General features: G+C 40.2%; 1 long non-coding RNA gene across 1 annotated transcript; it reads left to right on the top strand.

Annotated features, from left to right (window-relative positions):
• Nucleotides 1-4,876: 4,876 nt before the first annotated feature.
• On the top strand, nucleotides 4,877-15,224 carry LOC132403488 (uncharacterized). The gene is made up of 3 exons (XR_009515272.1): nucleotides 4,877-4,910; nucleotides 5,748-5,978; nucleotides 14,557-15,224. It is a non-coding gene; the product is annotated as an uncharacterized LOC132403488 (long non-coding RNA).
• The last annotated feature ends 9,712 nt before the right edge of the window (nucleotides 15,225-24,936 follow it).

The raw sequence follows: 24,936 nt of genomic DNA, 5'->3' as shown, positions 1-24,936 counted from the left end.
CGCGACCGCGCGAACAAAACAAACGAGCGGAGAAGCGGGACCAGTGCATGGGAAGAAAGGTAGGGGAGCAGACCAACCTGGCAGTGCTGGTATGGGACAGAGAAGCATGATGAGGAGTAGATCTGAGAACGGGCAGGATAACAGAATGCAGAGAAGAGTTCAGAGCCGGCAGAGAACAGGAAACAGAACAAAACGACCACCCGCCTGGTCCCAGTCCCAAGGCCCCTTATAAACACCTGCAGTTCAATGAGTTACAGGTGTGCCTCCTTGAACCAGGAGGGTCCTAACTAGATCACGGGTGATGGGAGGGACAACTGCAGGACCCGGAGTCTGGAGCCCTCGGACCAGATCACGGATTCTGGACCGGACCCTGACATGGAGACCTCTTCCCAGAAACAGAGGAGTTCCTTGAGGCAATACAGGACCAGGTGGTGAAATCAGAGAATATCAAAATACATAATAAAAGAACAATGAATTCAAGACAATAAATGCCGAGAATGCCAAAAGAAACCAGGAACAATCCAATACACTACAGGATCCTGCAGCAGTTTAACTCAATCTGATTATCTACACAGGCACAATCAGCTGATAAACACCACTCACTGTCATCTTGCATTAAAACACCATCTCATAAAAGATAACATACCTTACTGTAAATACAAGTCTGACCCAGTTTTAGAGTCAGATTCCTACAAATTCTATTGCAGCTGATCCATTATTACAGATAGGACAATCCATAATAATAGTCTGGATAAAATATGACAGGATAAACAAGCAAGAACAACTTACCTAATCGATATAGCCTTTGCAAACACACATAACATACAGAAGTGAAAACATCAGAAATATGTCGTAATTGAAAGAGAAAAATGAAAGACTCCATCATGAACAGGGTATACACTGTCCCAATAGTAATATCTACTGTTGGTATCATCCCCAAAGTCACTGCACAATAGCATTAAACAATTGGGACTACACAGCACTGTTTATGTAAATTTTCAGAAAGCCACAATATTAAACACCACTAGAATAGTCTGAAAGTTCCTAGCAGCTGAGAAATAATGTGCGTGTACCTCAGGCTTAACGAGCTTAAACTGAGGAAAATATATAATAATAATCATGATCATCATCATAATGAATAAGGAATAAATTCTGAGACCACAAGTTGTAGAGCCCTTGTAAGTGAGTCCATTGGTTATGGGATCAGTTCATTGTTGGGGTAAGTGAAGATGTCTGCTCTGGTTCAAGAACCTGATGGTTGAAGGTTAATAACTGTTACCTGAACCTCCTAGTCTCTGTCCTGAAGTCTTATAGTCATTTTCAGGATATTATATTCTTGGAGGTAACAAGAATTTGGAACTCTTGTTGTAAAAGAATGAAAAAATCCCAGTTATTCAATCCATTATGACCTAAGAGCTGGTGAAATACAGAGTTCTACACATGCCCATTGTAGTTTCCATGTCCTGGTTTGGGAAGCTGAGTAAAACAAGTTTCCTCTTGGTGCAAGTTGTTGCTGGGAATGTAAGTTTCTGAACTGACCTACCATCCTGCTATCTAATCTGTTTTATTCCATGGGTGATTCATGTATGACTGTACAAAGTCCTTCATGTACAGTCTTTATCATATAGCTTTCAATTAAATTGCTATTCTTTATACCCAGATCCTTGATAAGTGAATTAATATTAGCTGTTTTTGCTGTTCCTTCAATTTTATTGAATCTGTTATATTTCCAATTTTGCCTTTTAGTTCTGTAAGAACATAATAAATAAAATATTTATATCTATTATTCTTCAATATAAAATGATTGCTCTTAATTTATCAGACTGAGCGTGAGGAAAATAGAACACCATTCCCAGAACTCTCCTTCTTCCCATATTCACAGATAACTTAACTCCTACTGTTCCGCATAAATAAAAATACTAAACATTAAATTCTATATACAAAAGGGTTCTAAAGGATTTTAATCAGAATGATACCAACTGTCCAACTCATGTCCTTGGTGTTTGCAGGCATTCCACTTAGTCCAAAAACAACACAACAATCTTTGATTTTTGTATTATTAAATAAGCTAGCCGAGCCCTAATGAAAAACACTCAACAGGTCTTTTGAAGGAGAAACTGAATTATCAGTCCACACTTTAGTTTGAAGGTTTGGCTGTGCCCATTGTTCCTGATGTGGCCTCCTCTACCTTGGTGAACGTATGACAAGCACCTCCACTCTATCCACAAAAAGCAGAACTTCCCAGTGGCCCATTCTCATTCCAGCATGTCAGTCAATGGCCTCCTCTTATGTCACAATGAGGCCACTCTCAGGGTGGAGGAGAAACACCTTATATTATGTCTGAGTAGCCTACAGCCTGATGGAACAAATATTGATTTCTCTTTCTGGTAAAAAAAAATTCCTTCCACCTTCCCCCCTTCTTCTATTTCCCAGCTAGGACTCTTATCTCTTCTCACTTGCCTATCACGTCCCCCTGGAGCTCCTTCTTTTTCTTACATGGTCCACCCTCCGTCAGATTCCTTCATCTCCAGCCTTTCACGTTGAAGCATTGAAACATAGTGAACTGTCAGCAACCAACACAGTCCAAAGATTGTGCTGAAGGCAGCCCACAAGTATTGCCATGCTTCAAGCACCTACATAGCAGGTCCATAGCTTACTAACCTTTTCTAACCCTTGCACTGTAGGAGGAAACCTGAGCACCTAAGGGAAACCATGAGAACATCTGTCCATTTATGAGGACAACTAACACATTGATACTGAACATCTGGCTAGAAACTGGATCATGCACTGTCTTTCAGTCTGATATTGACTTAACCCATGATAAGGCACACTAGTACTTGGATCTATGGAGCTCCCACAAAATGTCCCAAATTCATTTTCAATTGATAGGGATGATCACTCTAAATAGTTCTGGATAATGGGAGGAGAAAGGTCAATGTTGTGTTTCCTAGGACTGTACAGATTCCTTCATCTCAAGGGAATCCATATTCTTTGACACTGTCAACTGAGATTACCTTGATGTGGTTCTTCAGGAGAAAGATCCACCCACTGCTGCTGGGGCTTTCAATGCCTGTGTGTAATCCCATACTCCCAGTAGGCATCAATGCAATGGGGCCATGGAACTACAAGAATTGAGATGGAAAGTGGTATTGGATCCCTGAAAATTCAATCTTCTTCCATTTGGGAACACCCAAGGATACACCCAAATTGAATGGACACCTCACTGTGTTGTCCTCCAGGTTTTGTAACCTGGCCAAAGGGAGATATCAGTCAATTCCCAAGGCAGAACACCTAGGGGGTCTTGAGCCTGAGATCAAGAAACACATCAGGAGCATGAAGACCATAATGGCTACTAGCTGGATATTCATAAATGTTTATCTGAGGGAAGGAATGAAGCACTGCCCTGATGGACAATAATGGATTTGCTTTCAGAGAGAAGAACCTCATGGATATCTACCATGTCAATAAGTCTTTCTGAAAAGCTAATGACCATCTACACACTCTATTCATTACCACTATCACAGTACACCAATACACTATCAAGAGAGACTGGATAATGCACAATATTTCTTTACATGTTGCTTTTTAGTTTGCATTTCCTAGTGAAAACACATTGATGGGTTAATCCCTGTTCCTGAGTGTTGCCACATAGACCCTGCATTCCCTGACGATGGCTCACCACTTGGCTTGCTTTGAAAAGGTTGATTGAGGACTGATATCCACTCTACTGTTATTAATAATGTAAAACAGCTTTAACTCTTTAACCTGATGATCTGCACTCAACTCAGCTGAAAGTCAGGGACATCATAATATAATGAAAATATTGGCACTCATAGATTAGGGAGATGAATTGAAGCTAATAATTCCAGCCGATGAAGTTCTCTCCTGATCAACTATACGAAAACTCTCAGAATTGTCACTTATAGTCACAAGCTCCAGTTGAAGCCATGAAACTAGTTGGCTAGTTCAAGAAACATGAAGGAACAGAAGGAGGAGATCATTCTGCCCCTTATCGCTGTTCTATCACTTTCTGATCTTTTCACCACAGGGCCACTTCCCTGTACAAGCCCCATAATGCTGGATTCATTGAAAATCTAAATATAAATCTCTGTCTCGAACATGCTAGGCAGCTAAGTCTTACAACCATCCTGGAGGAGGATTTCAAAGCTGAAGCACTTGCTGGGTGAGGATGTTTCTGTTCCTTTCTGTCCAGAATGACAAACCCATACAGAGCAGCAAGAAGAGAGTTTCAATTTTCAAATCCTAACTTTTGTTTTCTCTCCAGTAAGTTGATGGGATTCAACTGAGGTATGGAAAAGTGGGAAACCAGACTGTACTAAGAATGTGACTGACAGCACTGAAGCTGCCCATACCAGCCACAGAGCTGTTTTACAACTGTTTTCACGGCAGTGTATTGTTCAGGCTGAAGTTCAAAGTATAAAAGGTGAGTAAGGGGGAGGGGGATGAATACAAGCTTTTTCTATTGTGGGATCATCCAGGGGTACAGCTTTGAAATTATATCTGAGACTTAGAAGAACTACTTTTTTAGAATCATTGCATCCTGCACTCCTCCCCCACCATAAAAAAAGCTGTTGAACATTGTTACCTGAAATTTTCAAAATTACTGACTATATCTGTAAGAAGTAAGCTTATTAAGGGTGCAGGGATCAAGGTGGGTTTATGATACAACAAGCAAAAACTGGATCTGTAGGGGTGAAGAAGGGCAATTGTCAATATTTGAGGTAGAGAACTCCTGAGAAGCTGCATGGCTTTCTACCCTAAGATGATAGGAATCTTCCTGTTTTCAATTTGCATCGGGTACTTGGACTCTTTGTAAAAGGATTAGCTATCAGGTTTCAAGTACAAAGGACAGAGGGAGCTAAAGGAAAGCAGTGAGTGAAGAGGCCCAGGTAAGGTTCAGAAAAGGCACAAGTTAATACATATTGAAATAAGAGGTAGACAATTAAAGTAATATGTCAGAGGCAAGTCTAAAGGTAATAGTTAAAAATGTGTCCATTCAATTTTGCTCAGTCCTTCCTCTGAATAGTAATCATCAAACAGTTTGCTAAAATATAAGGCTAAACTAGTGGAATGTGTATCGGAGAGGGCTTGCTAAAATCCTTCAATTAAATGTCATTATTTGGGAACTTTTGTTCCACTTTTAAAATCTTCCTTAAAACCTACCACTTTGAGAGTGCTTTCATCTACGGTCCCCAATCCCACACCTCCTACTGTGTTCATGATAGCACCAAACGTAACATTCCTAAGGTGTTTTATTCTACACCATACCATTCAAATTGCCTATTTTTTGAACAAAACTGTACAATTTTCTCAAGGTGAGACTTTTTTTTTGTACTGACATTCCAGGTCAGTTTGGGGAAGGAACTCTTCTCATGGGTTAGGACAGTATGGCAGCACAGTTGGTAGAACAGCTGTTTCACAACTCTAGTGCTCTGGTGCTCTCTGTGTGGAGTTTGCATGCTCTCACTGTGATCATGCGAGGGGTTCCTGCAGGTGCCCCGGTTTTCTCTTACAATCCAAAGGTGCGGAAGGAGAGAGGAGGAGCGGGAGAATTAACTAGTTTACTATCATCACATTGGTTCCAATAAATTATCCCAAGTGTAGGTGAGTATTGGAAAAAACAGATGGCTATTAACACTCAAGCTGGTAGGGGAATTGGATTGATGGGGATGCTTTGAGAGCTGATGTAGACTTGAAGGACTGAATGGCTTCATTCTTTGTCACAGGAAAATCTGATATAGCTCTGGAGAAAAACCTGTGAAGACATGTACAGTTCAACTTTGAATAGACTGAAGGAAACCTTAGCAAGTACTCGTTTTGCATACTCACATGATTAGCAATTTCCTCACATGGTATGAAAGCACAGAGCCAAAATGACCTCTTTCACATTAAAGAGATTTGTGTCTAACGCAGTTCACATATGGAAACCTTCAGCTCTCAGCGTGCCTTAATGTGAGGTAAGATGCTCGACACAGCAACATGGGATTGATACATTACCCAACAGTTACTGATATAATCCAGAAATAACCTTCACTGATGATATTCTGATCTATTGTTGAAATCTACAGGTAGGGTCAGAGTGTTGAGAGCAATTATTTTGTTTACCTTTCTTTGTTAATCTACTTCTGATATTTACCCAAGGGCAAGTCTTTCTTATTTTGCTATTTTTCAAATCTCTAATCATCCCTTAATACGTGTTCACACATACTATGAAAGATCAAACAAAACTGAAGTCCAGAAGAAAATGGTACATTGTTATTCACTGAGGTATGAATGCATCTGTGATCTAAGCTGCCGATTTTGTGGTCTGAATCCATTTTGGATCCTCATATGTTGTTGCTGGTAAGGTTATTCCGATTAGTTACTGCAGTATAGATCACAATAATGGGATCTCCTCTCCTTCAGGAGAAACACGGCTGAATGAAGGTAATGAACCCTGTCACAAAAAAATATCCAGGGCAAAATTTTCAGGGTTATGTATGTAAACACTTAAGTCATCACAAATACCAAAATTCAGTCACTGCACTTTAACCATTATACAGAGCTGAGTAAATTTCAGCAGCGCCCAGATTCTAACAATGAATGTCTACATGGTAATCTTGCAGGTAAACAGCCTAGGTAAACAGATTCTGACCACAGTTGAATTCCTAGCAATATATTGATAGCTGTCCTTCATATCATTTGTGTAACAAATATATGAAATACATGCTGAAGTTACAGAAGACCCAGCTGATGAGTCTGCTAGTGTTGTGTAATTGTACGTGTGCGTACATGTTTGTCTGTGTATGTGTGGAGTTACAATCTCAACTCCAACACCCTTCATCAACATGATGTTCTTCTGATGAATGACCTTTAATGTAAACCAGTAACTGTTTTCCTTTCTGCAGATACTCCCTGATCTGCTGAGCGTTCTCAGCAGTTTCCATTTTTAATTATAGCCCATAACCAATTATTCCTGTTCTCCTGATGGTTTCTACAAGACACTCAATAACCTGTTGTGTCATACTGTATGTCCCACTCCTTTCAGTAGAATACTCTGTGAACATCTGGAATAAAATGTCACTGATTTGTTGCTCAGGTCTTAACAACATCCACAGAAAACGTGATAAGTTGTTTCAGATATGCTCCCAACAACTTATTCAGAACAGTCATGAAGCTGTGCATTCTGTCTAAGTTGCACTTAAAGAGTGACGTCAACATGCTGTGTATTTCTATAGATTAGGTTCTATTCATTTACATATAAACTCAAAAAACTTACCTTTTTAACCATCTTATTGATTTGCTCTGTCATTTTCAGGGGTTGTTTATAGAGCCACCAGCTTCTCTCTAAACATATGATATTTCTCTTCAGCTATTTTATTTCTTGGGGTCTTGCCATGTAACTTCTTCAATTTTTCACATTTCTGCGTTAAACTGCATCTGTCCTTCAGCTGTCTATTTGCCATCCTGAAGGTTGAAATAAGTGTCTTTACTACAACCTACATAGAAGCGATCAAGTTTTGTATCCTATACAAACTGCTCCTACAAATAAGTCTAGGGTATTTATAAAAAGAGTAATAACTCAAAAATGGTTAACACCATTCTAAACCACTTTCTCAACTGGAAGATACCTCCTCCCCCACCCCTACCCTTCACTGTCTGTTAATGAGTACACTGCATTGGTTTTTATACCAAATTACAGTACTTTGCAGTCTTAGGCACATATATATAGCTAGGGTGCCTAAGAATTTTGCACAATAAAGTATTTGTCAACATGGGGCAGAGAGCGAGTTTGTAGATCTGGCGGAAGCAAAGGATATTATGAATAATGAGTGTGGAATGCCATGGGAGGGGTGTGGGACAGGTAGCAGAGAAGGAGTGCCAGTTGTGGTGGTTGGCACGGGTGCAGGCACACCCAGATCTGAGACATCAGGCAGGGTCATTTGATTCCAGAAAATTGGTTTATTGATCTCTGTTGCTTTTCCTGATCCCTCTTCTCTCCCTTCTCCTTTTCCTAACCTTGATTTCCCCTCTCTCTGTCTGTTTGCCATTCTCAATCCCCAATAAAGACCCATATCAGACCCAGGTTTATCATCACTCACATATGTCATGAAATTTGATTTTTTTTGTGTCAACATTAGTGCAATACCTAAAAATACTAAAGTACTGTGCAAAAGTCTAGGGCACTCCAGCTAAATATATATTAAGCTCCACCATTGCATCTTGGCTGATTTATTAAGCCCTCTCAACTCCATTCTTCTGCCATATCCCTGACTAATTAAGAACCAATCAACCCCTGCTTTAAATATACCCAATGACTTGCCCTCCAAGACTGTATGTGGCAACGAATTCTACAGATTCACTACTCTGAAGTTAAAGAAATTCCTCCTCATTCCAGTTCTAAATGGACATCCACCTGTTTTGAGGCTGTGCCCTCTGGTCCTAGACTCTCCCACAATAGGAAACATCCTTTCTACATCCACTCTATCTAGGCCTTTCAAGATTTGATAGTTTTAATTGAAATCCCCCTCATTCGTATAAACTCCAGTGGGTACAGGTCCAGAGCTACCAAACACTCCTCATACATTAATCCTTTCATTTTTGTAATCATTCTCGTGAACCTTCTCTGGTCCCTCTCCAATAACAGCACATCTCCTCATAGATACGAGGCCCAAAACCACTCACAATCCTCCAAGTGTGGTCTGACCAATATCTTACAAAGCCAGAGGATTAGATCCTTGCTCTTGTGTGCTAGTTCTCTTGGAATGAATGTGCTAACAATACACTTGCCTCCCTTACCACCAGCTCAACCTGCAAGCTAACCTCTAGTGCATTCCCATGTAGAAAATTGTATATGCCTTTATTCCTTCGACCAAAGAGAATGACTGTACACCTCCCTACAATCTATCTGCCACTTTTTTGCTCATTATCCCAATTTAAGTCCTTCTGCCACAACAAAGCCATCAATTCCATCATCTAAATCACTGACATATAATGTGAAAAGAAGCAGTCCCAACATCAACCCCTGCAGAACATCACTAGTCACCAGCATCCAACCAGAAAAGGTCCCAAAGGCAATTAAAAAGGAAACATTTATCTGGCTTGATCTGAGGTCCATTTTTAACCTGAATTGATTTTCAAAGTTCAAAGTACATTTACTGTCAAAGTACGTGTATGTTATCTTTTACAGCACTGAGATTAATTTTCTTGCAGGCATACTCAGTAAATCCATAATAGAATGGTAACCATAATAGAATCAATGAAAGACCACATCAACTTGAGCATTTAACCAGTGTGTAAAAGACAGCAAACTGTGCAAATACAAAAAGAAAGAAATGATACTAATAAATAAATAAGCAATAAATATCCAGAACATAATTCAAGAGCCTGCTGTTGAGAAGTAATAACTCGTCCTGAACTTAGTGATGTGAGCTCTCAGGCTCTTGTACCTTCTTCCTGATGGCAGCAACAAGTAGAGAGCATGTTCTGGATGGTGGGGGTCCTTAATGATGGATGTTGCATTCCAGCAACAGTCTTTCGTGTTGATATGCTCAATGAGGGGAAAGGCTTTGCCTGTGATGGACTGGGCCGTATCCACTATCTGAATAATTTTAATCCACTTTAAAAAAAAGGAACTACTATGATGCATCCTCTTATTTATTTAAACAGATGCCCTCAAATATGCAACAAAAGTTTCTTCAGTTATACCAGGCACCACCCTGGAGGCAGATGCCCAGGATAGAAAAAGTTGTTTTTCATGGAATTACTGACCTCATGAGAACATGACCAAATTTAACTGTCTCAGCTTCCGCTATATGTTATGTTTCCTCATAAAAAGAAGGCATTGGATTGTGTCTATGAATATTAAGCCTAAACAATGTGTGACCCAATTCTGCAAAACGGGAGTGGTGCAATCTCAGGTACTAAGATACCTGAGTCCTCATGGAACTGCTGTGTTTGGAACAGAGGCTGATTTTTAACATGCCATCCAAATGCATAATTGGTTAACTGTTACAGAAACCGACCGGTTATCATTTTGCCTGCTTTTTGCTGATTCTATTTCCACTTGATTCCAAAGACAAGTTTCCTATTGAAAAGCAAATTGCGCATCTACAAATTGGGCTACTGTGTGATGGTTTTATAGTCATAAGGCACTTCCCTTGACAAGAATCTCAATTTGATTGTTGAGCAAGGGAGGACTGAGGTCAGATTAATATATTTTTACCTGCAATGTGTTCATTTTACTTCAGAAGGAATTGTTCAACAAAAAACCATACTTGCAGAGCCTTCATTTCAGTCAGGAAGCAGTTAACTGCTACTAAGGAACCAAAAGCTCCATACTCCATAGCATAAATGATCACAGCTACACAAAATTTCAATTCCATTGGAGGCTACTGTGGGCATTGAGAGGAAGAATTGGGTCTGTATCCAACAGAAAGTGATGTTTTGATGGCTGAACAAAACACTGAAGAGATCATGCAAAAAAAAAGGGGCCTTATGTTTTTTAAAAGCTCACCCAAGTTTCAGAGAGTGATCAGCCCATGTCTGATCCATATACCTTCCGGTAGAGGACTGACAGAGCATTGAAAAAAAAATGACCATCCCAGTTTCCAACAAGATCATGTGGAATACAAGATGGCTGCCAGCCCTTATAGGCATGTTCCCTACTGCAGGCAGATAGCAGCAAGAAAGAGGAGGGGGAGGGTGCAAGGGCCAGGGAGAGATCTCCTGGATTCACAAAGCAGGATGTAGAAGCCCTAATCATACAGGGTAGTGGAAAAGCTGTGCCATGGTCATAGTAAGAGGACTTGAGTCAAGGTGGCTAGGGTTACCTCCTCAGCAATCAGACAATGGAGTAGTGGAGTTACAAGAAACTTGATTTCTGCATACCTCCCGGAAAAGTTAACCTTCCAAAGATAAAACTTAAAGTCATTGTAAAATTTATCGTCAAAGCAATTCCATGTAACCACTTACAACCCTGAAATTCTTCTTCTTACAAGCATTTACAAGAAAATAAAGACATACAATAGAATTTATGAAAAGTCAATAAACAAAGATTGGCAAACAAATAATCTTCAAAAGAAGACAGATTGTGCAAATAAAATATATAATAATTATTATATTATTATTATTATCTAAGTGTTCACTTGTATGGCACAAGCAAGCATGTGACATGTAAGAGGTTTCCTAGAGGCGCAGTTCTCTACAGACAACTCCGTAAACAAACATGTGGAGCTCAATCCTACTTATGAGCTGAAACAAGCAAAATTCTAGACTACAACACACTAAGTTCGCCACGCAGCCAATCAACAATGAGATTTCCTCTTCGCATCGCAACTGAATTTCTGAAATAGCATCCAATCAGCGGATTGAAAACTATATAAAGGCCAAGTATTTGGAGAACACACCACAACCATCAGTGCACCAACAATGTCTCCTTTCATAGTGATGAAACTTCTGCAAGTAAATTGCCAAGATCGGAGAGCAACTCCGCTGACCATAACACTGAGAACATGAGCTGCAGACTTTTTGAAAGTGAGTCTATAGGTTGTAGAGTAATTTCTGAGTTATGGTGGGTAACCCATGTTGGTTCAGGAGCCTGATAATTGTGGGATGATAACTGCTCCTGAACCTGGTGGTGTGGGACCTAAGATTTCTGTATATCCTCCTGAACAGCAGTAATGAGAAGAGAGCATGGTGTGGATGGTAGTGCCCTTGATAATAGATGCTGTTTTCTTGGGACATCCTCCATGTGACTGTTTACTGGTGGGAAGGGCTTTATCTGTGATGGACTGGACTGTATCCAACACTTTCTGTATTTTTTCCAGTCCTGCACATTAGTGTTTTCATACCAGACTGCGATGCAACTAGTTAGAATAAGGCAAAAGGAACTAGTGCTTTTCTGGCATATGTGACAAATAGACTCTTCTCGAACGTTTTGATGACAAACTCTCTCATCTTTATCAGAGATGATGCCTGCGTATGTCTTGTCCAGTGGTATTTACACTCCTGTCGTCAATTTCCACCCCCCCCCCACCCCGATTGGTTAGTCTACATCCAATCAGGTTTTCACTGTCCCACCTTGTTTAAAATTGAATTTCAGTTCTTACTTAGAGAAAGACCTTCATCTTTGTTAGAATTCTTTTCCTTTGGCGTTATTTCACTGGTTTCCTTCACCAGGTGGTGCCAAAAGCCACAGTAGTTTTGTGCCTTCAAAGTCAATCCTGTGGCCATTGCGAATGCAATGTTCTGCTACCACTGATTTCTCCAGATAACCCAAAGGATACACTTCCTGTGCTCCTTGATGCAGGTTTGCGCTGCGTGTCGCATCTGGCCAATATGCACTGCTCCAGATTCACAGGAAATCCTGTAAACACCAGCCATTCTGAGTCCCAGGTCACCTTTGAGCCATATAATTCATGAGGTGCCTATAATATCATATAGCCTTAGTGGAAGTCTGGACTTCAAACACACACACTGCACTCAGGACTTGGTTCCAAGAAATTATGTAAATAAGTTGCAGTAAATACAAGTTTAATTCATGGTGGAGTTCTCTGAATTAAAAAAGATTTGAGAACTAGACAAAAATGTTTCAGTGGAATAAATTAAAGCACCAATAATGAGTAATATAAATCCTCTTTTTAATATAATGGAGTGTAGTAATTTTTTTTGTTATTTGCAATATTCCCAACATTTACAAATGAAACTTACTTATATCATTTCCCAAAAGCAAGACATGTGTTCTGCATTTATACTTGAAGCTCTTTTTTCCATTTATATCTACCGTAAAGAAAATTACAGGAATTCTGTTAAAACCACTGACAGTGCATAATTCCCAAAAAAATTTTCTATTAACTGACATGTTGGTATACAACCTTTCTCCATTAAAAGAAAAAGAATGTACTGAAAGTGTGCAACTTCAGGTAGTGAAGAATGCAGGTAATGCAGCAATGCAGCAAAGTTTTTCTAAATGGAATAAACTCCAAATGAAATGTGAAATGTGACATGTGCCCCATGCAACATGTTTTTTGCTTTGTTCTGCTCATGTTGTCCTGCTAATGTTGGGGCCAACTAGATGTGAAGTTCTATTTCCAACAATTTCCGTGTGATTATATTCCTAGTTATTCATCATCATCATTATGTGCCATGTCATATGACATGGGCGAGCATGGCCTTCCAACAACCATGGCTGTCCTTGGCAATTTCTTTGAAGAAGTGTTTTGCCGTTGTCTTTAAAAGATGGGTGACTCCAGCCACTATCAATTCTCTTCAGAGACTGTCTGTGAGGCGTCAGTGATTGAATAATCAGGATGTGATATGCACCCGCTTCTCATGCGACCATCCATCACCTGCTCCTATGGTTTCACATGACCCTGATCAGTGGATTGGGGGGGGGGGAGGTTAAGCAGGTGCTATACCTTGCCCAAGGGTGACCCACAGCCTAGCTGCAGATAGAGGAGAATTTTACACCTCCTCTGGTAGAGACATATCTCCACTCCACAACCCCATTATTGGGTACTTAAAATTCCATAGACATGTTCTTCTGCCTGACATTCCCATGGTGCAGATACAATACCATAAATAGAGTATCAGGTTCTCTACATCCCACACCCCCGACACTTCCCAAAACAAAACTCATGTCAGGAGACTGTGAATCCTGGTTATATCTGGAGAATTGTTGGCAGCTGCACAAGATATTGTAATTGTGCAAAACACAGAAAAGTCTCAGTGCATTTACCTGATGGTATTTAAATGCAAACAAGCCAGAGTGAGAAGCATTCCACTTATAGGTAATGAAGAGTAGAGTACAAATTAACCTTTGAAATCTGAGGATAAAAGGAGAGAAATTTATTTAAATGTTGAATTATTCATGATGTCCAAGTGGAATAAAAGAACAATGTTTTCAGTGATGTAGAATCAAGGGAGAACAAAAACAAGCAGCAGATATTGATTTATTGGCTCTGAGGCGACCATGAATAAATGACTTTGATTTTCAGTATTGAATGAAAGGAACATTCATACAAAGTAATCATACTATATAAAATAGATCAAGGTTCAGTATAGTAATGACTCCAGAAGATCTGATGAGAAATTGAGACTATAGATGTATATTCACTGCTAATGAAACATCACCAAACAGCGTTCCTGCCCTTATGGGTATATAGAAATGATCTCCCTTTATACTCAATCCCTTGGCATGGACATCGCAGAGTACAAGAACCAAACTCACACAGGTTATGCCATCTGTTAGCTGGTTGAGTGCGTCAAAGGATCATTATGACAGATGCACTGTGACTGACTGAGTTTTAATCAATCCTACCACCAAAACTGCACTGTATGGAATTGCTCAATTAACAAGAGTTATAGAAATTAAAGATAAGTATAATTTTTTCCTGTATCATTAGTATGCTACCTGTATTTGTAATTGTACAGGTAAGTAGCACCATCCTTAAGAATTTGAATTAGTTTATGTTATAACAGAACCAGCACAAATTGTAAGTGCTTCATATGTGTAGACGGTGCACTTACTGAAAGAATATTTATTCATTTATTTAGTGATACGGTGCAGAGTAGGGCCTTCTTGCCCTTTGAGCCACGCTGCCCCAGCAACTCCACAACCTCGATTAACCCCAGCTTAATCATGGGACAGTTTACAATGACCAATCAATCCAGCCAGCGTGTCTTTGGACTGTGGGAGGAAGCCAGAACACCGGGGGAGAAGCCCGTGAATTTCACAAGGAAGGTGTGCAGATTTCCCTTACAGAACAGCACCAGAATTGAATTACAAACTGCAATTTTTATGCATCAAAACTAAAACTAATGGCAAAAATTACTGTGAAATCTACAGCTCGAATATTGTCTCCTCTGGGGCAAAACTCTACCCAGGAGGGCTTAAACCTAAAGTAGGCCCTGCAGTACATTGGTCCAATAAATAAAAGCTGCATACTATTTGTATCTTGTGAATCATTTTACCATACTAACTGTTGGAGGTTATTTTTATCTTATTGCTCATTAATATTTTGAGTTAAGTAATACTGTCTTGAGTTACTTTGTTCCACCATTTAAGAGGGTTTAGAGACCGCTATGTATTAAACTCTGGAAGTTTTTCCCTAAAGCCTGCCTGTTTTCCTCCTTCATTAACATATTAATTAAACCTACTTCTCTCCAAGTTTGGTTCAGCTGTTTTAATATCCCGATATAAGGCTTGCTGTAAAATTTTGATACTTACCATTCTAAAGGGCTTTGCTTTTTGCTTAAGCTTTTGCAAATCATTTGTTCACTAAGTAAATAAAACCAAGCATGGAATTTTCACAAATCTGGTTTTTTTTAGTGTGTATTGTTGGTCTTTCAAAGAAGTCCCTGTACTTCGCAAGGTTTCAGTTAGGGTCTCCAGATGAACGGGTCTCACCCTTAACCACTGTCACCAGGAACAAGGGAAATTGATGATGTGTTTACGTGATTAGTGTTGCTGTGTGCCAGGAGCTCCTCATGTTAAATCTCTTACTGGTTACAATGAGAGATCTCTTGACCTATCACTGTCAGGAATAAGCAAGGCAGGCACAGTTATTAAAGGCTAAAGGCTAACTATGTGCCATGCAGCAACAATTTCATCACAGTGCTTATTTTCTCAACTGCTCAACATTACATCACCATGTTCTGTAAAAAACAACTAATTATGTACATCAAGCTAAAGTTACAAGTTGGAGTTATGTGCAGCTGAAATCACCCTATACAGCAGAGAAAAACTGAATTAACTCCACCAGCCTAAGTATAATTATATTTAGTAGAATTGTGTCTTAGATTTATGTCCACGTGGTCTAGGTGAATTTGTTATTGCCAATAAAAACAGATTGCAGTACAGGACAGTTTTTATACTGCCAACTATGCCTTACAGTTCATGCCCATCTTACACCATTGCAGTTCTACCTATTACAAAGAAAAGATACCACTGAGCCAAAGCTAACAGGTGAAACACAGAGTGGATGCATTCCTAAATCAGAATAAAAGAATTACTCCTAATAACTATTAACATTCTCATACTTAAGGTCAGGTAATTCATTGTGTATGGACCTCAGGAACCCAATGAAATACAGGCTCTGAATCATGTTCTTCCAATAATTAGTGATGGTGCATTTCCTGTCAACAATTGAGATTTTCAGCTTTTGAAACTAAAACAAGCTCAAGGGAACATAAAAACTTGCTCACTGAAAGTTGTGATTGCACCTCTACTTCTCCCCAGGACAGTGCTGTACTTTTACAATCTATTCGTGCAGTCTAGGTAAAGTCACCACAGGTAAAGTCTATGAGGTGAGTTATACATTTGCCCCTTCTTTAATTCATACTTACACGGTTGCATTTCAACCTAGGGTACCAGTTCATGTCTTCTTCCATAGCCATGTAAACATCTGTAGATTTCATTCTTCACCCAATATTATTCATATTGCAGCCACCACTCTATGACCAGACTGTGGTAAACCATGTATACCTGTCTGGACATGCCACTCTGCTGACTGCTCCTGTGGATCCTCCCACAGACCCCTGTATAAAGGTGCACTGCACCTCCCACAGTCGTCCAATATGGTCGTGCTCCATTTTCGCAGTTAATAAAAGCCTATCGTTATTTACTCTACTTCCAGTCCCCTAGAGTTATTGATAGAGCATCACAGACATTATCCTTGTGTCTGAGCTTACGAAGCGGGTGGTGATGCTGGAGCTGACAGTCCCATGGGAAGATCACTTGGAAGAGGCCTTTGAAAGGAAGCTATCGAAGTATGCAGGACTGGTCAGCAACTGCCAGAAGGCTGGATGGAGAGTGAGGTGTCTCCCAGTGGAAGTTGGCTGTAGGGGATTCGCAGCCCATTCCTTAGCCAGAGCTGACAGCAATTTGGGCATCGAGGGAGAGAGGAAGAGGAGAGCCATCCACAGTACCACTGATGCAGCAGAGAGGGCCTTGAAATGGCTGTGGCTCAAAAGAGGGGAGCCATGGTGTCACAAGTAGCTAGTCATCTGGACACAAGCTGGGGTCTGATCAGCCCCAGCTGGGTCACTTGGAGAAGGGTGTATGATGTTGAAAGACCCGAAACACCCGATAATTCCAGGAGCGTCACTGATGATGTGTCCAGAAGCATCAGACAGACAGACATACTTTATTGATCCTGAGGGAAATTGGGTTTCGTTACAGTCGCACCAACCAAGGATAGTGTAGAAATATAGCAATATAAACCATAAATCATTAAATAATAATATGTGAATTATTCCTCTTCATTTTTAATAGTGTCAACTTGCCTCATAAACTTTGGATTTTGTTTACTAACTCTGTTTCACCTTTATTTTCCCCCACCTGCTTTGCTCAGTAATAGAGATGTCTTATTCCTTCATTTATAAGCTGATTTTCCAGTTTCCCCTTAGATTGATTTATCTTTCCCCAAATTCAGAAGCTTTCCCACAACTTCTTGTTGTACACCTTGCTCTGCCCCTCCTAAACCTTCCTCATTCTCCTGCCGGCATTCTACCTTCAACTTGGAGCATTTGTTGTTCTTTCCTAAGGAGATGTTAATTCACTGCATCACCGAACAAAATATTTTCCAAGCCTAGAACACTGACCTTTACCAGGTAACAGGATAAAAATGTCCTGAAGTATCAGAAGCAAATGACAGTATTGGTTATTCAAAACCAAATACAGTGCTGTGATATTCAAGGTGTTGCAAACTTGTCTGATTTACAGTAATATTATAAAGATCACTTCTGTTACATTCTTTAATTTATGTTTTCATTGGATTATGGCAGTTGCTGATAAAGCCCATCACAAATAACCTATCAGTCAAGGGGCAGTTGAGAGGTTTGGGTGGCAGGGTGGAGATACGTCTCTACCAAAGGAGGTGTAAGGCACTCGTTCCCTCCACTAGCCTGCAGGTCACCCGTGGACAAGGTGTAGCGTCTGTTTAGATCCCCATATCAGGATCGAGTGAAGCCATGGAGCAGCTGCTGCCTTTCACAAGTCCTGATTGTGTGACCATTGACATCAGGCAGAAAATTGCTGAAAAGTATTGATAATGGCTGGTGTCACCCATCTTGTAAAGACACTGCCAAGAAGAAGGAAATGGCAAACCACTTCTGTAGAAAAATTTGCCAAGAATAATCATGGTCTGTAGACCATGATTGCCCATGTCATCCAAACACGGCACTGAGTCATGTTCATGATGATGAGTTAAGAGATTATGTCATAAGTAAGTCAGGCTCAATACAGATGAAAGATTTGTTCTCCTGAAGGGGATTATTTTGTTTCTTACTAACTACAGCATAGAAGAAAGTTACTTAGCTGTGCAATTTCATCAGTTCTATTGTACTCCTCCCTGCAGCCCTAAAGTGGTTTCACATGCTCCTCAACTTCCCCTTGGAACTTTTGCCACTTATCTAAACTAAAGGCTGATTAACTTACCGGCATACGTTTGAGATGTGGGAGGAAATTACGATACCTGGGGGAAACCTAGGTAGTTGTAGGTTGAATACAGAAACTCCGCCCTGACTGAAGCCATCTCCCTGAACGTATGGGCAGCTGGGTGTACCGAAGAAAGCCAAATGGGTTATATGACAACCTAAGAGTTTCAACCTAGTTTTATGTTTAATTCCAGATTTGTTTTAATATTTGGTTTGTTAAGGTTGTTATAGCCAGGGGTGGTAGTGAGGAAAAGCTGCTACTACTTATTAATTGGTAGCCTCTGACAACCAAGTTCAACTCCTAACCTTCATGTATGGCTTAGCCACTGACCAGAGGAAGGGCAAAGGCAAGATACTGGTGCCCTAAAACCAATCACTTTGGGAAGATGGGGCTCATCAGCCGAGGTTGGCAGCTTGTTTAGGAGAAGGAAAACTCTGACCTTAAACCTTTGTTACACTTTGGCTATACTGAATCATGGAGGGGCCTTCAGGAGTAAACCCCAAGGCGAAATCCTGAGCTGGAGTCCTCAATGCCGTCAGAACTGAATGCCAACTCCTGTGACGCTGCTGGTGCCAAAGTCTGTTGGTCTGTACTATTCCTTTGGATTCATCAGCTGCACTGGTAGGGGGAGCCTGCGGCATGGGCAACAGCTTGCTCTCCACATCGTACCGCCCTGGCTTGTGCATCGTACAGACAGCTGGGATGCAACATCATGGCCAACCCTGACCAATGGAGGGATCTCATTTAATACTTGAATCTGAATTTTTTTAGCTACTATTGAAGGAATGAAACTCTTAACTTTCAACTAGTAATCCAGAACTCTGACTATTCAGCTCATGAGTGAATCACCATCTGAATAACCAGGTGCTGTATGCATTGGAAATGGTTAAAATAATGTGCAATATTTGTTCTTTTCATTTAATTTTTGCTAATGATGCTTCAGTCACACTCAGGGGAGCAGCAAAAGGATGACTTGCGACGACTGGTTTCTCTTTGTCAAAAGAATTTCTGCTCTCCCCCAGACATTATGGAGCATCTCTGCTGTTCCCACAGGGTCACAGAGCCTTGGTGCATTACAACACATTCCATCAATAGGCTCCTTGAACGGCAGAAACCTAAGAATCACAGTTTCTAATAATGTTTGTTTTCCTTTCCAGGAGACAAAGGGTGATTTACTTCAGATTCTTGCATATTCCTGGAAAACATGTAATTAGCCAATGGCTAAGATATCCTCTAATATTATGAGAATACATTTCTGATACATTTACTGCCCTGAAACTGCAGTGTTAAGGAAAACTTGGGCATTGGTCAGTCTTTTCATTTCTCTTTGAGTAAAATATTGCATCTTGATGTGGTTTGGTATTTGGAAAGGGCTATATAAAATACTGGGGGAAATTCACTAACTCCATTTCTCTCTACACAGATGCTGCTGAACCTGATGATTATTCTCTTTTTTAATTCTATTTAAGCTGGTGTATTTGCTCTTTATTTCATCATTGAAAATTCATCTGAATTCATAATTGACATATTATTTGCACACATATGTTTGTTTCTGAGCAACAGCAGAGATCAAACCAATAACCTTGGCTTCTGGAAATGCAAACTGTCTCAAGGGACCATGGGTATCCATTCACAAGACCACAGAGCAATAAACACATTTCACTACTGAAACTAGGGGAGCCACAAACTGAAGTTTCTGTTGTCTCTGCTTTTCAGATTGACAATGGCAAAATGTTGAACAGATCAGTGCCAGAGATAACTTACTGGCACATGGAGACTGTTATCTGCCCAACGCTCACCAACAATAAGCCATTCATGCAACTTCTGATTATTTCCACTTTTTAATGCTGTTCTGTGGATTAGATTTACAACAGCAGGTATGGCAAATGGTCCTTCAACTGTGCCTTTTATGATCAGAGGTTACTTGAAAACTTACCATACAAAAGGAAATACTTAACATGGGTTCATTGTTGTAATTTTGCAGACTACTTGCAGAGAGCAAGGTCCCATAAAGAGTAACATGAATGTGTGCATTTGAATCAAAATAAGCTCAATATTCTTCCTGTAATGTCACGAGATATTTTATACACACCTGACAGTGTAATTTGGACCTCAATTTAAATATTCCAATAATGACTATCATAATTACATGCTAATAAGTATACCCTGAGGCAGTCTTTCCGATCTTCTGTTTGCCTGTTGCAACTTTAGTACAGGCGCAGGGAGAATCCAGGATATTCAGGATAGACATGAATGTAATGTTTCCCATGGGCTGTCGGTCAGGACATGTGGATCCTGTAGCCAAATATGTAGTTACACACACTCATTCTCTTTCAAATAACCAAAGGAATTCTGGCCATGATTGGGATATTGGCTTCCTCAGAAATGACAATTCCAGTTTAGATTGTACTGCAGCATAAAGTGCACAGTTTTCCAATGTTAAAAAAATGCAGATTTACACTCCAATGAAAACAAATGTTCCAATTACATTATAGCTAAAGCATTAGTGTAGTCATTCAAAGGATATGGATATAGCACAGAAACAGGTAGTTTGGCCCATCTAGTGATTACTATTCTGCCTCATCCCATCGACCTGCACCCAGACCATAGTCCTCCATACCCCTCCATATCCCTCCCATCTATGTAACTAACCAAATTTCTCTTAAATGTTGAAACTAAACCCGCATCCACCACTGACCACTCTCTCACCACCCTGAGTGAAAAAGTTCCTCTTTATGTTCCCTTTAAACAATTCACCTTTCACCCTTAACACATGACCTCTAGTTACAGTCTCACCCAACCTCAGTGGAGAGATCCTGCTTGCATTTACCCTACCTATAACCCACATAATTTTGTATATCTCCACCAAATCTCCCGTCATTCTTCTATGCTCTAAGGAATAAAATCCTCACCTAATCAATCTTTCCCTGTAACCCAGGTCTCTTCCTTGTACATGTTCTCTGCACTCTTCCAATCTTATTGATACCTCTCCTGTCGGTTGGTGTCCAGAATTGTACGCAATACTCCAAATTAGGCCACAACAACATCTTATACAACTCCTGTACTCAGTTCTTTGATTTAGGAAGGCAAAGCTCTATTTTATGACCCTATCTACCTGTGACAGTACTTTCAGGAAATGATGGATATGTCTACCCAGTTTGCTCTGTTCTACCACACTCCACAGTACCCTACCACTCACAGTCTGGTTTCCAACCCTGGATTGTCCTCCCAAAGTGCAGCACCTCACACTTGTCTGCATTGAATTCCATCTATCATCAAAGGCAAACACAGCATTTCATTGAATATAACCAGAAAATGTTGGAAGTATTCAGCAGGTTGGGCAGTATTTATGGAGAGATAAATAGTTATTACTTCAAGTTGATGACCTTTCATGGAACTAACACTTTATTGCCTAGCTCCTCTTGTTCCTGACCTCAGGGGCAATTAAGAATCAACTACATTGGTGGCAGTGGTGTCACGTTTGGCCCAGACAAGGTAAAGATGACAGATTTCCTTTCCTGCAGGACATCGGTCAGCCAGATGGGTTTTACAGCAGTACAATGGTCTCACAGTGACCATTACTGAAACCAGTTTCTTTCCTAAATTACACATATAATTTAACAGTTTGAACTTCAGGTTTCCAGTTGTCATGGTGTGACCTGAGTATATCTCTGAATCAGAGGTCTAGAAGAATGGTTATAAATTTACGGTCTTAACTATTAGACAGCTGATCTCCTGGGTGAAAGAAGATGTAAATTTTCCACACAAATGAAATAGTGCTGCCTATCCTTGACCAATTCTTAAAAAAACGTAAAGTAAATGTTTTAACTTGTTCTACCTCAGTAATGATTTTATCTGTATGAATGGCTTGCAAGACAACCTTCTTACTATATCCTGGTAAATATAACAATAATAAGCCATTACTGATACTAATATTCAAATTCTATTGTTTGAGCACACTAAAGAGTCATTCAGTTATAGTAGTACACAGCAACAGACTGCTTTGCCTACAGTGACTGTGCCAACCATATTAAACCAAATCCACCTTCCTGCACATGATGCATGTCCATCCATTCCATAAGACTATAAGATATAGAAGCAGAATTAGGCCATTTAGCCCATCAAAACTAATCTGCCATTTCCCTCTCAACCCCAATCTGCTACCTTTTTCCTGCATCCCTTCATGCCATGACTAATCAAAAATCTATCAATTTCATTAAATATACCCAATAACTTGGCCTCCATAGCCACTTGTGGCAACAAATTCCACATATTCTCCATTCTCTGGCTAAGGAAGTTCCCCCTCATCACCATTCTAACTAAACATCCCTTTATTCTAAGGTTGTCTCCACTGGTCTAAGACTCTGCCAGGATAGAAAACATCCTTTCCACATCCACTTTATCAAGGCCTTTCAACATTCAATGAAGTTACCCCTCATTCTTCTGAATTCCAGTGAGCAAGGGGCCCAGAGCCATCACCCACTCCTCATACAACTGGCCTTTCAATCACAGATTCATTTTCATGAACCTTCATTGAAACTTCTCCAATGCCAGCACATCCTTTCTTAGATAAGAGACCCAAAACTGCTCACAATACACCAAGTGAGGCCTTAGCAGTGCTCTGTAAAACCTCAACATTACATCCTTACTTTTATATTCTAATTTTCTCAAAATGAATACTAACATTGCATTTGCCATCCTTACCAGCAACTCAACCTGCAAATTAACTTTTAGAGAATCTTGCTTGAGAATTCATAAGTCCCTTTACACCTCAGATTTTTGAATTTTCTCTCATTTACAAACTCGACTATATTTTGATTTCTTCTTCCAAAGTGCAAGGCCATACACTTCCTGATACTATGTCCCTGCATTTTTATGTGCTTGTCTAAACACTTCTTCAACACTGCTATTGTGTCTGCCTCCACCACATCCCTGGCAGTCCATTTCCAGCTTCTTGCACACACATTTCATTTAAACTTTCCTGCTCTCATCTTAAATCCACATCCCCTAGTGCTTGATATTAATGCTCTGGGGAAAAGGCTCTGACTGTCTGCCCTATCTGTTCCTCTTCTAATCTTATAACCCTCTGTCAGTTCTCCCCCTCAGCTTCTGACGGTCAACAGACAGCAACCTACATTTTTCCAAATTCTCCTAATAGCGAAAACTCTCTGATCCAGAGATCTCCCAAGTAAACCTCTTCTGTATCTTCACCAAATTCTTCTGTCAGGAGGTAACCAGAGCTACACACAATCTGGCAACCACAACACAAACAAAATGCTCATCAGGTCAAGCAGCATCTATGGAGAAGATAAACAGTCAACATTTCCATCATCTGCAGAATCTCATGTGCTCACAATGTAACAAGGCAACCGAACTGCACACAGTAGATTCTTAGATCACCAAGTCTATGCTTACCATCAAACAACAACCCAACTAAACCTTAAACTAATCCTATTTTTTATTATTTTGCACATATTGCTATCAACTCTTCCCACAGCAATTCTACCATTCACCTGCAGTACTGTGCAAAAATCTTAAGTATATATATAGCTAGGGTGCATCAATGTGGAGCCTTAAGCAAGTTTGCAAGTCTAGTGGGAGCAAAGGATGTTGGGAATAGTGCAAGTCAAGTACTGTAGGAGGGGCGTGGGACAGATGGCCAAGGACAACGAGTGATGCGGGTGCAGACACACCCAGCCCGGAGACACCGTGATTCAAATCATTAACAAGTTAGGTCTTTATTCTTTATTCTTTGGAGCATAGAAGGTTGAGGGGGACTTGATAGAGGTATTTAAAATTATGAGGGGGATAGATAGAGTTGACGTGGATAGGCTTTTTCCATTGAGAGTAGGGGAGTTCATACAGGAGGACATGAGTTGAGAGTTAAGGGGCAAAAGTTTAAGGGTAACATGAGGGGGAATTTCTTTACTCAGAGAGTGGTAGCTGTATGGAACGAGCTTCCAGTAGAAGTGGTAGAGGCAGGCTCAATTTTGTCAGTTAAAAAAAATTGGACAGGTATATGGACAGGAAAGGAATGGAGGGTTATGGGCTGAGTGCAGGTAGGTGGGACTAGGTGAGAGTAAGCTTTCGGTACGGACTAGAAGGGCCGAGACGGCCTGTTTCCGTGCTGTAATTGTTATATGGCTATATGGTTATATTTGGTCTATTGATCATTACAGAATGTATCTCTGGTGCTTCCCACTCCTTCCTCTTTCCCTTTCACTTTTCCCAACTATGATTCCCTTGGCCCTGTCCCCTTCCCACTCTCAGTGCATAATGGAGACCCATATTGGAATCAGGTTTATCATCACTCACATATGTCATAATTTTTTTATATAACAGCAGCATTACTGTACCATACACAAAGTCACAAAGTGATTTCCGTACTGTGCAAAAAAAAAGATACAGTACTGTATATATATATAAATACCTGAGACTTTTGCACAATACTGTACACAGTAGAGAATTCACAGTGCCTAACTGCATGCCTTAGGAAT

This window comes from Hypanus sabinus, chromosome 13 (genome assembly GCF_030144855.1).
Source record: "Hypanus sabinus isolate sHypSab1 chromosome 13, sHypSab1.hap1, whole genome shotgun sequence".
NCBI lineage: Eukaryota > Metazoa > Chordata > Chondrichthyes > Myliobatiformes > Dasyatidae > Hypanus > Hypanus sabinus.
The sequence above is the reverse complement of the archived record's forward strand: the minus strand, read 5'-3'. Positions and strand labels throughout refer to the sequence as shown.